Below are 13,862 nucleotides of genomic sequence, written 5' to 3'. Positions count from 1 at the left end.
GATTTTCACTTGCAATTCTTATATAAAACTAGTCCAAATCTCCAGCAAATAACTCCAAAACTTTATATACAACCTACTTAGACTATTTCTAATAAGTTCAAACAATACCCACTCCAAATTTCTCACAAAATCATAATCGAAATTTAACAAGATTAGCATTAAAGAAGATGAGATTTTAGGTTTCTCGCGTCTGTTTTTGCGTTTTGCAGTTGTGATAGGTATGTATAAACCTGAAGATATACAAAATTTTAAAAAAAAACAGATAAGTATTGGTTATGGAAGAAGGCACAATGAGTGTTGACTGAGTGGGGAACTAATTTTTCTTTTCACTTTTGTTTGCATATGATTCTTTTTCATTAATTAAATTAAATATTTATGGGTAAAAAATGAGGAGAGAGATACAATAAGAGTAGATAGGAATAAATGAGGTTGTTATAATTAGAGGGAATGAGAAAAGAAAAGATCTTAATGATATTTGGCTATACATTTGCAAACTTGTAACTGGGCTAAAATAGTGCAAGGTCAACTTATGGAGTACATTATTCCGTAATTTTGTCATCGGCTATTATTTTGTAAAGTGACTAAAAATATAGTTTTTCCTTTCGAGGAGCAATGAGTTCTCCGTTGGTATCTTGTTTTAAAGGTCGGAGGCATAAGATGAGACATTTATTTAACACGGTGTAAGGTGTAAGCCTTAAAATTTATAAAGGTATTTTGGGGAGAAATTCAAAAATAGCCAGATTTACCACTGGTCGTTGAAAAATAACCAAGTTTCAAAAGTCATCGAAATTTAGCCACTTTAAATCTGAGCGAAAACACTGTTCAAAATCCGGAAAAATACGCCCGCAAATTTTACGGGCCGTAAATTTTACGGGAGTTCCAGGATAACTATGCTGGAACTCCCGCAAATTTTACGGGAGTTCAAGCATAATTATGCTGGAACTCTCGCAAATTTTACGGGAGTTCCAACAAGTATAATTGTCCAGTATAATATACTGGAGTTTGGAGCACTGGTGCTCCAGTCTCCCGCAAATTTTACAAGAGTTAGCAAAGTATACCGGTCCAGCATAATATGCTGGAGTTCGTACACAAATGCACCAGAACTCCCGTATATTATACTGGACCGGTCCCTGTTGCAGCAAAATAGTGGCTATTTTTCATTGACTTGATAAACGCTGGCTATTTTTCATTGACCAGTGTGAAAACTGGCTATACCATGATATTTTAACGGTATTTTGTCATGGCCATTTATACGATGGCTTCTCAATTATATCACGACTAGTTTAATTTCCTCTTGCGCTTCCGGTAAGGTGGTTTGTTCAACATTAAATACGGAACCATCCACCTTCTTCGAATCGATTATCTTTGCTCTTCAAAATGAGTAACAATTGAATATATATGCATTTTAAAGGATATGTGATTTAATTTAATACGAACGATCTAAGAACAACGAATAATTGAATTAAAGGAAAACAAAACGATCAAACCAAACGAGATGGATGATTAAGCCTGGCTTTATCATGAACCCTGAAAGTTGATTCCGATCAAGCCCTTGAAACGGGCTCGGTTGTGCAACTAAATAAATAAGCAGCCGAAGAACACTTTGAATAGTAATTAGAGAACAAAAGTTGACTTTATTGCTTTGGATGCGTGCCAACAGCGACCTTAAAAATGAAAAGGTTCTCCCCTTTATATAGTAGGGGAGTTTCAATCACAGTACAAGTCTAAATAAGATAAAAATCTTTTTCTTATGGTAAATTAAGGTTGTATTGTGGCCCGGGCCCAGCCCGGGACAGGCCCGGGACCGCGTGCCAAACGGGCCAAACGGGCCGGTCTCTAGTGGTGCAAAAAGCCCACAGCGGGCCGGTCCTTACCAAAAAGCCCGCGAGCCCGGGACCGTTTAGCCCGGGACCGGTTCAACCGGGCCAAACGGGCCCAACGGCTATATTTTTTTTTAAAAAGAAAAGGACCAACGGTCACAATTTTAAAATGTAGCTGTTGGCCTTCATTTTTAGCCGTTTGGCATTTTCAAAAATAGCCATTTGGCCCTCAAACTTTGTTTTAACCCCAAACTTTTTATAATTACACTTTTTCCCCAACCGTTTAGCCCGGGACCGGTTCAACCGGGCCAAACGGGCCCAACGGCTATATTTTTTTTTAAAAAGAAAAGGACCAACGGTCACAATTTTAAAATGTAGCTGTTGGCCTTCATTTTTAGCCGTTTGGCATTTTCAAAAATAGCCATTTGGCCCTCAAACTTTGTTTTAACCCCAAACTTTTTATAATTACACTTTTTCCCTATTCTCAACTATAAATACCCCCCCCCCCCCCCNATAAAATACATATAAGCTATATAAAAGGCACTATATATTTAATTTTTCGAAATGGTGGGCCCCACTGACCGTTGCCAACGGTAATATTGCACAAATAGCCTATTTTTTTTTTTTAATTTTTTACACTTTTTCAATTTACAAAACTAACCTTCTCTAAAACTATAAATACCCCCCCTCTTCTTCATTTCTTCACTCAATACTCATTTCTCAATCTCAATTTCTCTCATTCTCTCATTCTCCAATTTTCAAGTCTTCAAGTCTCAATCTCAAATTCTCAATTCTCAAATCTCAAGTTAAATCNATCTTTGAGAACACCCTTGCTCCCTGGAGCTGGTCAAACAAATCATCAACCCTCGGCAGTGGATACTTGTTCTTTATCGTTACTTTGTTCAATTGCCGGTAATCAATACACATCCGCATCGAACCATCCTTCTTCTTCACAAATAACACCGGCACCCCAAGGAGAAACACTAGGCCTGATAAGACCCTTCTCTAGCAAATCCTGCAACTGGTCCTCCAACTCCTTCAACTCTGGCGGGGCCATGCGATACGGCGGAATAGAAATGGGCTGAGTGCCCGGAACCAAGTCAATACAGAAATCTATATCCCTGTCGGGTGGCATACCCGACAGGTCTGAAGGAAAGACATCGGGAAACTCCCGGACAGTAGGCACAGAGTCTATGTAAGGAACCTCTGCGCTGGAGTCACGGACATATGCCAGATAAGCAGAAAACACCCCTTCTCGACCATGCGTCGAGCCTTAACATATGAAATAACTGTGCGAGTGGCATGACCTGAGGTCTCTCTCCACTCTAGTCGGGGCAATTAAGCCAAGGTCACGGTCTTGGCGTGACAATCTAAGATGGCATGTTATGGGGACAACCAATCCATCCCCAATATGACGTCGAATTCCACCATATCTAAAGGCAGTAAATCAAAACGGGTCTCAAAACCGCCAATAACCACTTTACGTGAACAATGGACGCAATCCGCCACAATAAAATCACCCACCGGCATAGACACATAAACAAGGCACTCAAAGAATCACTGGGCATGACCCGATACGGCACAAACTAGGACCGAAGCTTCTCTACCACAAGCCAGAACAGTACCTGCACCTCCACCTCTGATACCTTTACCTCCACTTCTCGCATCTCTACCTCCACCTCTAATACCTTTACCTCCACCTCTCGCATCTCTACATCCATCTCTAATACTTTTATCTCCACAAAGCCTCCGAAGACGTAGCTGATCTATCACTGGTCTGTGTTGCTGCTCAGCTGAAGAAGCGGTACATGACCTCGCCATTCGCGAAAGAACAGAGTAGAAATTCAATCAGCATTTGAGAAACCAATCGCACGACAAGAAAGAACAAATGAGAGGTTTTCCTAACTCAATAGACTCTGCGGAACAAGTGCAGACGTCTCCGTACCTACCCCTCCGACTCTACTAAGTTTTTCCGTGAGTTGTGAGACCTATGTAACCTAGTGCTCTGATACCAACTTGTCACGACCCGGATTTCCCACCATCGGGATCGTGATGGCGCCTACTCGTGGTAGCTAGGCAAGCCAACTTATTTACCTTTTCATCACTAAACGATTAATTTAGCAGTTTATAACAGCAATTTAGAACTTGAAGTTTAACAAGAATAAAAGCGGAATAAAAAAAACGAATCAAAACGCAAAACCATCAATAATAGCCTCTACCCAAGATTTGGTGTCACATTACTCACGAACCACTAGGAATAAACTAAATACAAAGGTCTGAAAGAAATATAACAGTTGTCTGTCTCGAAAACAATGAGGCAACAGTCGAAACGAAAACATAAAGAAGAGACGCCAGGCCTGCGGACGCCTGCAAGGCTACCTCAGTCTCGTGAATAGGAAAGTCTGCTCCCGAACTACTGCTGTTGCTGCTCCTCAAAACCTGGACCTGTGCAAAAATGCACAGAAGTGTAGCATCAGCACAACCGACCCCATGTGCTGGTAAGTGTCTAGCCTAACCCTGGCGAAGTAGTGACGAGGCTAGACCGGACACCACATGAACCTGTGCAGCTATAAATATACAACGGAATCGAAATACCAGGCAAGTAACAATGTGGGAGGGGAAACATGCTATGGGGAGATAACAATATTAACAGTAATCCAAAGTAACCAACTAAAGCAGCTTAGAATTACAGTGAGCAAGAACCAATACTCAAAATAAACACATGGTATCAGTAACTGTTGCGGCGTGCAACCCGCTCCATAATTACTATTGTTGCGGCGTGCAACCCGCTCCACAAATACCACTGTTGCGGCGTGCAACCCGACCCATATCATTTATCATGTATNGAGTATTAAATGTAAACTTTAATTTGAACTATATCTATAGCTTATATATATATATATATATATATATATATATATATATATATATATATATAAGCAAAAAAAAAAATAGCCCGGAACGAAAAAACCCGTTTAGGCCCGTGGGCCCGACCCATTTAGCCCGGGACCATGTGGGCTTAGGACCGCAGTGGGCCAGTTCCACTCATTTGGCCCGTTTGGCCCGGGACCGCCAAAGCCCGGCCCGCCAAAGCCCAGGCCTGTTTGGCCGGTTTAGGCCCGGGCCCGGACCAAAATACAACCTTATGGTAAATCATGATAAGCCGTTGATATCCGGCGAGATTTGCGTCGTAATATCCGGTTAAGGGCGAATATTTCGGCCCCTCGTTTGTCTCGTCTAACCGTCTTTCCCTTAGCCTCGGTTCTTTACTTTGCTCGAACTCGATTCTTCTCACGCTTGCCCATGTCTGATTCTTGGCGCACCATCCGTCCTCCCGGGGCTCTGATCTGTGGGAGCTCTCGGCTTTATCCGAGGCCATATCGGACCGGTTGTCCTTTCGTTTCTTTACCGAGAAATCGAGTTTAACTTTATCCCCGATTTTATTCACACACCGATAGTCCCCTCACTTTTCGGAGAGCAGGTTTATAGGAATGACAAGAAGTGATTAATTGACCCCGGTTCCTTCCTCTATACAACACAAGTGAGTTGACAAGTCACTGAAATGTTCCATCAGTCGCGTTGTTCTGACTTCGAACACGTGTTAGCTGCCGGTTGACCATCCTTGGTGGGCATCGAATGCGAAACGTATTTCCCTTCTATAAAAGCTTTATTTTTTCACTTTTTACTTTCCGATTTTGGATCTTCTTGAGTTAGCACCGAATTTTTTACTTGTTCATCATTCCCTCAAATCTTCACAAATTGTTCTTCACATCTTCATTTCTTCATCTTCATTCTTCAAATCTTCATACTTTGCCTTTAAGTCTTCAAACTAGATCTTCAAATCTTATCTCAATCTTCAAACCTTCATATTCCCAGATAAAGATGGCAAAAACCTCAAAATCGGTGCCTTAAAACACTGATCCTTCAACATCTGCCCCGGCCGTAGATATCGAAGCGACTTTTCCGGTAGCAACCACGGAACCTTCTCTTAAAGAATTGATCCATGGAGGCTGCTCTATAGATAACGACTTTGAAGTCGAAAAAGTCTCCAAACAAGGGGATCAAGATAAGGAGGCATGAAGATATATCTGCTCCATCACCGAGGAAATGCTCCCAGCGGTCCAGGAGGATTGTAAATGGGAAGGCAAAGACTAGTCGTTCCCAGTCTCGATGACGACATCACAACGCACGTGGAGGGATACTTAAGCATTTATACGTATCCCTTCACGCTCGGTCCAATAGACACGGTGGTCCTCGACTTTTGTAAGAGGTACGAGATCAGCCTCGGGCTGATCCATCCGTCATTTTGGAGGATCGTGACCCTCCTTTGTCACTTTGCTAACAACACAAAGGAGCCCCGGTTCACGATCGACCATCTGCTCCGTGTCTATAGCCCCGAATCTTCCGAGGGGGGTTAATAAAGCTTGCCCGACGGGCAAAGGATGCTCCTTTCTCTAGCATCGATGAGGACAAGAACCGAGGTTGGAAGGAGAGGTTTGTTCGGGTAAAGATCGAAGACCTCATTCCCTCCGAGTTTTTGTCGTTCCCCAAGAAGTGGAACTCAGAACGTAAGTCTGTTTCTTTTTAATTTATTCCTTTGAATCTATCTCTCTTTTCCCAATGCTCACTTTTTTGATATGCAGTTGTCGTCCTAGTCCCCAACGCAGTTCCTCATTTTAAGGAGTTGTTCGAGGGCATCTGCAAGGAACTGACATATTCCGAGCGCGAGTGGCACAAACATTCTAGAGGCAAATGGGAAGCTCGTTCCCATGGTGGGTGTCATTCTTCTCCTAGTTGAATTTTCCTCTAAGTCATTTTTATTTTATCATTATTTTGACTAAGTCCCCCTTTTTTCACAGGTTTGCCAAAGACTACTGAGCTTCGGGCAATTACCGAGGTCATGGCCTCGTCCCTATCTGAAAAACCCACCGCTTTGATACAAGCTACTGCTGTGGCTGCTGTGAAGAAGAAGGATAAAACAAGAAAGAAGAAAAGGTCCTCTGACGCCTCGGATGCTCCCACCGAGGCTAAGAAGGACAGGATCGTGGTCAGGTTAGAAAGAGTACCAAGAAAAGTACTCGTGCCAGGGTCCCGGACCCTGATTCTCTCTACCGGTTCAGGGACTACCGTGAGGATGATGACATGGAGTTTGTCGTCCACGAGCCGGCCAATGCTGCACAAGAGTTGGCAGCACCGGAGGGGGGGGGGGGGTGACCGTAAGGCTTAACCCTTCTCAGCTCGTAGCCCAAGGAAGAACCTGTGGCCACTGCCCCTCGAGAAGCTACTCTAGTTGCGAGAGAGGCCGCCGACATCACTGACGTCCCAGAGTCACCATCTCACACAGATCCTCTTTTCGATGAGGTTCAGGCCGTTATAGAAAGCCGACCTAGGCACCACGGGCCGCGGATGAAGCCCTTAATTTGTTTTTCGAAGGCCTAGACGTCGACGTGCTAGAAGACTACTCTGAATTTGGCCACTTGGAGATCCCCAAAAGGGATGTTCCACCAGGGTCAGGCGGGCCGAGTTCGAGCCCAAAGCTTGTGAAGTAGTTCCCCGCCCCGAGTGTGGACCATGACCGGAAAAAGATAGTCATTTTTACAGTACCGATGGATACTAGGATGTTATCCAGGCCTGTTGGTGTGGCCGTCTACCTTCATTCTTTGGTAACCGAAGAGGACCAAGTGAAGATGAACGAGGTGGATGCACCGAGCCTCTTCAATGAGGCATAACAAGCCTAAACATGGTATAATTTCTTCCCCTCATATCTTTAAAGAGCTCATTTTTCCTTAGAGGATTGATTTTGCCTTTTTTATGCTTCAGACCTTGGTGCTTCATCATGAGAGCTTTCACCAGTCCGAATGAAGGTGAGTCACCTTGAGTTCGAGCTCAAGGAGCAGGTCCGGCAAAAGGACATGTACAAAAATCCCTTTGTGAGCAAAAAGATGAAGTCCTCAGGGACCACTCCGTCCTCCAAGCCAAGCTGGAAAAATTTCAAAAGGAGGCGAAGGTGAAATGGGAACATGCCACCAAAAGAACCTCGGCCGTTAAGCGCAAATGCTGACGCCGCAACCTCGCAAGTCCAAGAGAAGATAGAACTGATCGACTAGCTTAGTACCGAGATGGACGAGGTTAAAGCCTCAGCGGAGGAGTTGAGGAGCAAAATGGATCTCCTGGCCTCGGAGCGGGATGCCACAAAAGATGATTTGGCATCGACCAAGGTACAACTCCGGGTGATAAGGGAAAAAGCCGACAAAAGGTCGACTAAATCAGGAGCTTTGGGCACAACTCGACTCGACCGTTACAGAACGGGATGCTGTCAACCAAGAATACATCGCGCTGAAGTCCAAATTGGAGGCTGCTTCAAACGAGGCCTCCGAAGTTTAGGACATGTTGGCCCAGTACAAGAACGATGTTAAGGTAGCCGAGGCCCGTGAATAACGAAGGTTGAGTATGTGAAGTGGCTGTCTCGGAGAGAGACCCTAGAGGAGATCCATGCCTGGGGGATTGACCTAGCGGCCTAGATCGAAGAGGCAAATAGGCTTGAAGCTGAGGCCAAAGCGAGATACCATCCTGAAGAATAGGCGGGATATGACTTAGTTTATTTTTTATTTTTTCTTGTAGCTATTTTATATTTGGGGTCGTTTCACAGTGCATCTGTAAATACCTTTTGGTGTGTGTATATATATATATATATATATATAAATTCTTCGGCTATACATTGTGTCCTTTACTTTTCTGTATTTGCTTATGCCTAAGACTTATAATATGCTACCGATGCCTTAGCGTGAATTTGAAATCACTTAAATTGTCTGTTCCCCTAAAGCCCAGATGAGGCATGGATTAAGTAATAACTCTGAATTGCTTTGAATTTGGAGGATTCGATAAAAAATGAAGTCTTTGTTAAAAATATTTGAACGTTTTAACCGGACATAATTATTTTTTGCCGAAGATGGCTGTTTTCATGGACGTTATTCGAGACTGAGTAACTTGACCGGGTCTAAAGTAGTCTTTTTGTGTATTAAAAATATGTACGAACTTTATTTTTCAAGTACGAACTCAGACGTCTTCGAGCCGTTTAAGTTGGCCGTGGACTTTCGTATTTGGGCCCTGCCTAGTAGGCTCGATGCCTCCTAGATTTAGTAGCCCGAATTTCTCGGTCTTATCATCGGGTAGCAGTCCTCGATTCGGGAATGTTACGCCCCACAGTATTATGTCGATATTATGCCCCGCAGTATTATATTACGATGATGTTACGCCCCGCAGTATTATATTACGATGATGTTATGCCTTGCAGTATTACGTTACGATGATGTTATGCTCCTCAGTATTATATTACAACGATGTTGTACCCTGTAGGCTGTAGTATTATACGTGAAATTGTTGTAAGATAATTGACCTCAGTTCAAGGACAAGATTATTTGGACATTACAAGCATTATGCTATTTCAAACAAGTGATGAGTGAATTCGTGAAGGTGAGAGGGTAAGCGAATCGAAGAAAGTGAGTTTTGTCGAAGTTTGTCAATTTGGGATAAAATACGGTCCGAGCTATAATACCCGGTATTTATGGAATAGTGCCATACAAGGTACCACAAGACCATGATAGTAAGGTGTATAACGTGTGTTAAAAGTCAGTACTCCCTCCGTTCAAATTTATGTGAACTTGTTTGACTGGGCACAGAGTTTAAGAAAAAAAGAAGACTTTTGGAATTTGTGATCCTAAACAAGTCAAAAAGGGGCCCAAAGTATTTGTGTGGTTATAAAAGCTTCTCACTAAGGGTAGAATTGTAAGTTTAAGCTAAATTATTTTCAAATTTAGAAATGGGTCATTCTTTTTGAAACGGACCAAAAAGAAAATAGGTTCACATAAACTGGAACACAAGGAGTATTATTTTTAGTAATTTGAGATAATTCTTAATTATGTGAATATTTGGTTAATTGTGGATTTTGGGGGAAGATTAGCAATTAACTAAGGTGTTTGGTGGATAAGATTAAGGTGGAAAACCATCCCCCAACGTGCAGCAATATATGAGCCATTAAGTGACTCTTAAATCACTTTTCTAGGTAGCACCTTGAAAGGGATTCTTGGCTAAGACATAAAAAGCTTTCAAATTCATAAAGATATGGAAAATGCAACGTGAGTGCTTTAGAAAAAGCCATAAAAGACTTCTCAATTCAATAAAAGTAACATAAAATTAGGATTAATTCACAAAGAGAGAAACGAGACTTATTGGATTAGCAAAGGAATTCATACAAAGTTATACCACGCAATAGCAACGGAATTTTGCGATTCGAAGGGAGTACCGTGCAATCTTTCTCAAGAATATCATATGGATTTTCCCCTACTTCGATTCGCCATTACGTTTTGTCGCAATTGATGAGTGCTAGAGGGATTGTCAAGAGGATCGGCTCAGGTATGTTAAGGCGATCCCTTCTTTCCTTTTGTCATGATCTCTACGACACAAACGAAACGAGCAAATGCACAACTTCCATAAATGACTCAATTAATAGAAGTATAAGAGGTGCCTATGCATGACACTATAAGTATTTCATAATTTACAGAGTTATCCAGACTTACAGGTTAAGTCATTTACTCCATGTTTCTTCCATGTCTTTTATATACTTATTTATGTGCCTTACATACTTGGTACATTATTCGTACTGACGTCCTTTATTTGGGGACACTGCATTCATGCCTGCAGGTATAGACAATTAGTTTGACGAGCCCTCACAGTAGATGAGGTTAGCATTCAGCGAAGGATATGTAAGACTCCACCTCATTCGGAGTGCAACCGAGTTTATGAGTCATCGTGTCAGAATTTTGCTACAGACTTATGGGTAGGCCGGTACCATGTCCCATTTGACGTCAAATACTCTTAGAGGCTTTGTAGACAAAGATTCATTTTGTACAGTATGTCAGAGGCCTTGACGGCCCATATGTATTCATGTTTAACAAAAGATGGTTCATTGAAACAGTGCTTTCTCACTTATAGTTATACATTGGGAGTTGTGGCCATGTTGGCCTAGTTACCAATGATAATATGATAAGAAAGATATGTTACGTTGGTACTCGGTTGAGTAAGGTACTGGGTTCCCGTCACGGCCCATCAAGGAAAAACAAAATTCATGAATTTGCTTGGAAGCAATGATAAAAGAGAGCGAAAGCGTAAGCGTAAGACTTATGATCAAAATTCAAACAAAAAGAAAAAATCAATTTCTACCTTTTTTGATAGAGAAATTATATCTGACTGTATTTTATATAAATGTGTGTCTGTAAATGTGGCCTTTTATATAATTGTTGACAGGTATGATGTTTTGAAAAAAAGGATTAAACGGCTAAATTTTGACATTTTGTAATGTTGGATAGACTAATATACCCTTTAACTAATGACAAATTCCGGATATATCACTTTTGTAATTTGGTAATTTATTATGTAATTAATTTTAAAAAAATTAGTGTGAAATATAAGAATGTGATCCAAATTAGAGGCGGAACCCAAATTTAATGTTTATGAGTTCTTGCAACGATCTCGAGTAAATTTTTAATACTCCCTCCGGTCCAAAATAAGTGATTTTTTGGATGTTTTCACACAGATTAAGNTATTTGGGGACACTGCAGTTCATGACCTGCAGGTATAGACAATAGTTTGACGAGACCCTCACAGTAGATGAGGTTAGCAGTTCAGCGAAGGATATGTAAGACTCCACCTCATTCGGAGTGCAACCGAGTTTATGAGTCATCGTGTCAGAATTTTGCTACAGACTTATGGGTAGGCCGGTACCATGTCCCATTTGACGTCAAATACTCTTAGAGGCTTTGTAGACAAAGATTCATTTTGTACAGTATGTCAGAGGCCTTGACGGCCCATATGTATTCATGTTTAACAAAAGATGGTTCATTGAAACAGTGCTTTCTCACTTATAGTTATACATTGGGAGTTGTGGCCATGTTGGCCTAGTTACCAATGATAATATGATAAGAAAGATATGTTACGTTGGTACTCGGTTGAGTAAGGTACTGGGTTCCCGTCACGGCCCATCGGTTTGGTCGTGACAAATGTGGTATCAGAGCAGTTCTGTCCTAAGGAGTCTGAAAGCCATGTCTAGTAGAGTCTTGTTTATGGGTGTGTCGTGCACCACACTTATAAGCAGGAGGCTACATGGTATTTAGAACTGTCACTCTTTCTTCTTACTCTAGATCGTGTGGTAGAGCTCAGTTGTAAGAACTCAATTTTCTAAACTCTATCTTATTCATAATACGATGATGCTTACATCGAAAAAGACGGTTGGTAAGAGATATAGCTGTGGAAGAGTTGAGTTAGAGGAACTTGATTTTGCATGATTCTTATGATAAGTAAATGTGAGGTATTCAACAGATCATGTGTGTACTAAAATGTGCAAGGTTTTTGATAAGGAGAGTTAAGGCAAGAATATTTATCCACTCTTACGGTAAAAAGGAATAAGAGAATTAGAAGGTAGAGACAGGTTTCAGCAAGTAAAAGAAGCAAGGTGAAGAAGGGTACGAGCTACCCAGTTAATGAAGAATATCATTATTTACCATTCAGGAAGAGAGATATAAGCATTTTGAGTTACCTTCAATAGTAGCAAATGTATGTACAATCGGCCACACCGATCTCAGTTATGCCCTATGGGGGATAACAGGTGTAGTTTAACAGAAGGACGGGATATCAGTATCCCCTTGGGGTTAAAGTAACCCAAAATGATGGATGGATTGTTTGAGTTAGTTGACATTTCCAAAGGACATTGCAAATGTGCTAATAGATCTCCTTGTGAGACACCCAGATGGTACACTCTAGAATAATACAGCTAGATATGAATATTAGAATGTTCAATTTTTTAATTAAAGATAGGCACTGGAATCCTGGAAGGGATAAATATTACCTTAGTATGGCTCCCGTCCCTAGTAGAGAGAGAGTGCTAGACAACCTGAAGAGCCAATGGATGGAGAAAGGGGAGCTAAAAACAAAAGAGTATAGGCCATAAAGTCATATCCTCATTTCGAGGAATAAGTTCTTGACTCCAACGCGACTACCAGAAGGAAAAGTTAAACCCCAGAATAATAGAAATTAGTATGGGCTGGTGAACAGGATAAACTAAACATGAATTAGGGACTGAGTAATTTGATAATGGTCGACATCATAAGAATTTCAGATTCCGTTCTGGTGATAATAGAATGGACAACAGAAGAAGATTCATGAGAAATTCAGAGAATGGTCATTCGGGAAGACGCTTCCCTAAAGCAAGCAATGTGAGCAAAGTTAAGCTTAAGAGGTTGTATGTGCCAGTTATGCTAAGTGTCACCCTCGTGAGTAAGGAATTTTGTTATCCTTGGTGCAGAAGGATTACTACAAGGCGAATAAGGGTCATCGATGATGTGAAAAGACGCCAAATATGAAGAGTTAAAACATCTATAGGTAGATTATCGTGGCTCCAAATCTTAGTACTTCCCTAAAGGGGGGAATATGGAGTGATGTGGCATTAAGTCAAAGTTAAGTGATTCTAGTAATTATGGGATGGGAAAGGAAGAATACGATAAAAAAGGAGAAAGGGATGAGATTGCACTTATTCAAAATCCTACAGATATACTATGATTCTAGAACATTATGCAAACACCACGTCAAGGAAAGGAAGTAAGGGTTCCTGCCCGGGATGTTATTGATAAATAAGGAGCCAGTGCGAAAGGTAAGTTAAGACAAAGGAAATAACCCAAAGAAGATTACGTGGAATATTGATATGAGAATGGGCCAACGAGTAGTTTGTGGTTGATTCAGGAAGAGCCTAGTTATGGCTAGACAGGAGGTTACAGATAAATCAGCAGATCGTGCAAGATAAACATAGTAAAACCGAATATAGTGAATTCAGCCTCGCAGTAATGTCATTGTAATACTTGAGAAATATTCAGATAGGAGTTGGGGTAGAATAAAAGAGAGTGCCACTGGGAAGACAGTCAAAATATCAGTTCGGACGCAACCCTACAAGCACAAGGACGTGAAGGTAAGAACAATGGATAATTATAGGCGAGT

This window comes from Nicotiana attenuata, unplaced genomic scaffold, assembly GCF_001879085.1.
Source record: "Nicotiana attenuata strain UT unplaced genomic scaffold, NIATTr2, whole genome shotgun sequence".
NCBI classification, from domain to species: domain Eukaryota; kingdom Viridiplantae; phylum Streptophyta; class Magnoliopsida; order Solanales; family Solanaceae; genus Nicotiana; species Nicotiana attenuata.
This window is presented reverse-complemented; position numbering follows the sequence as displayed.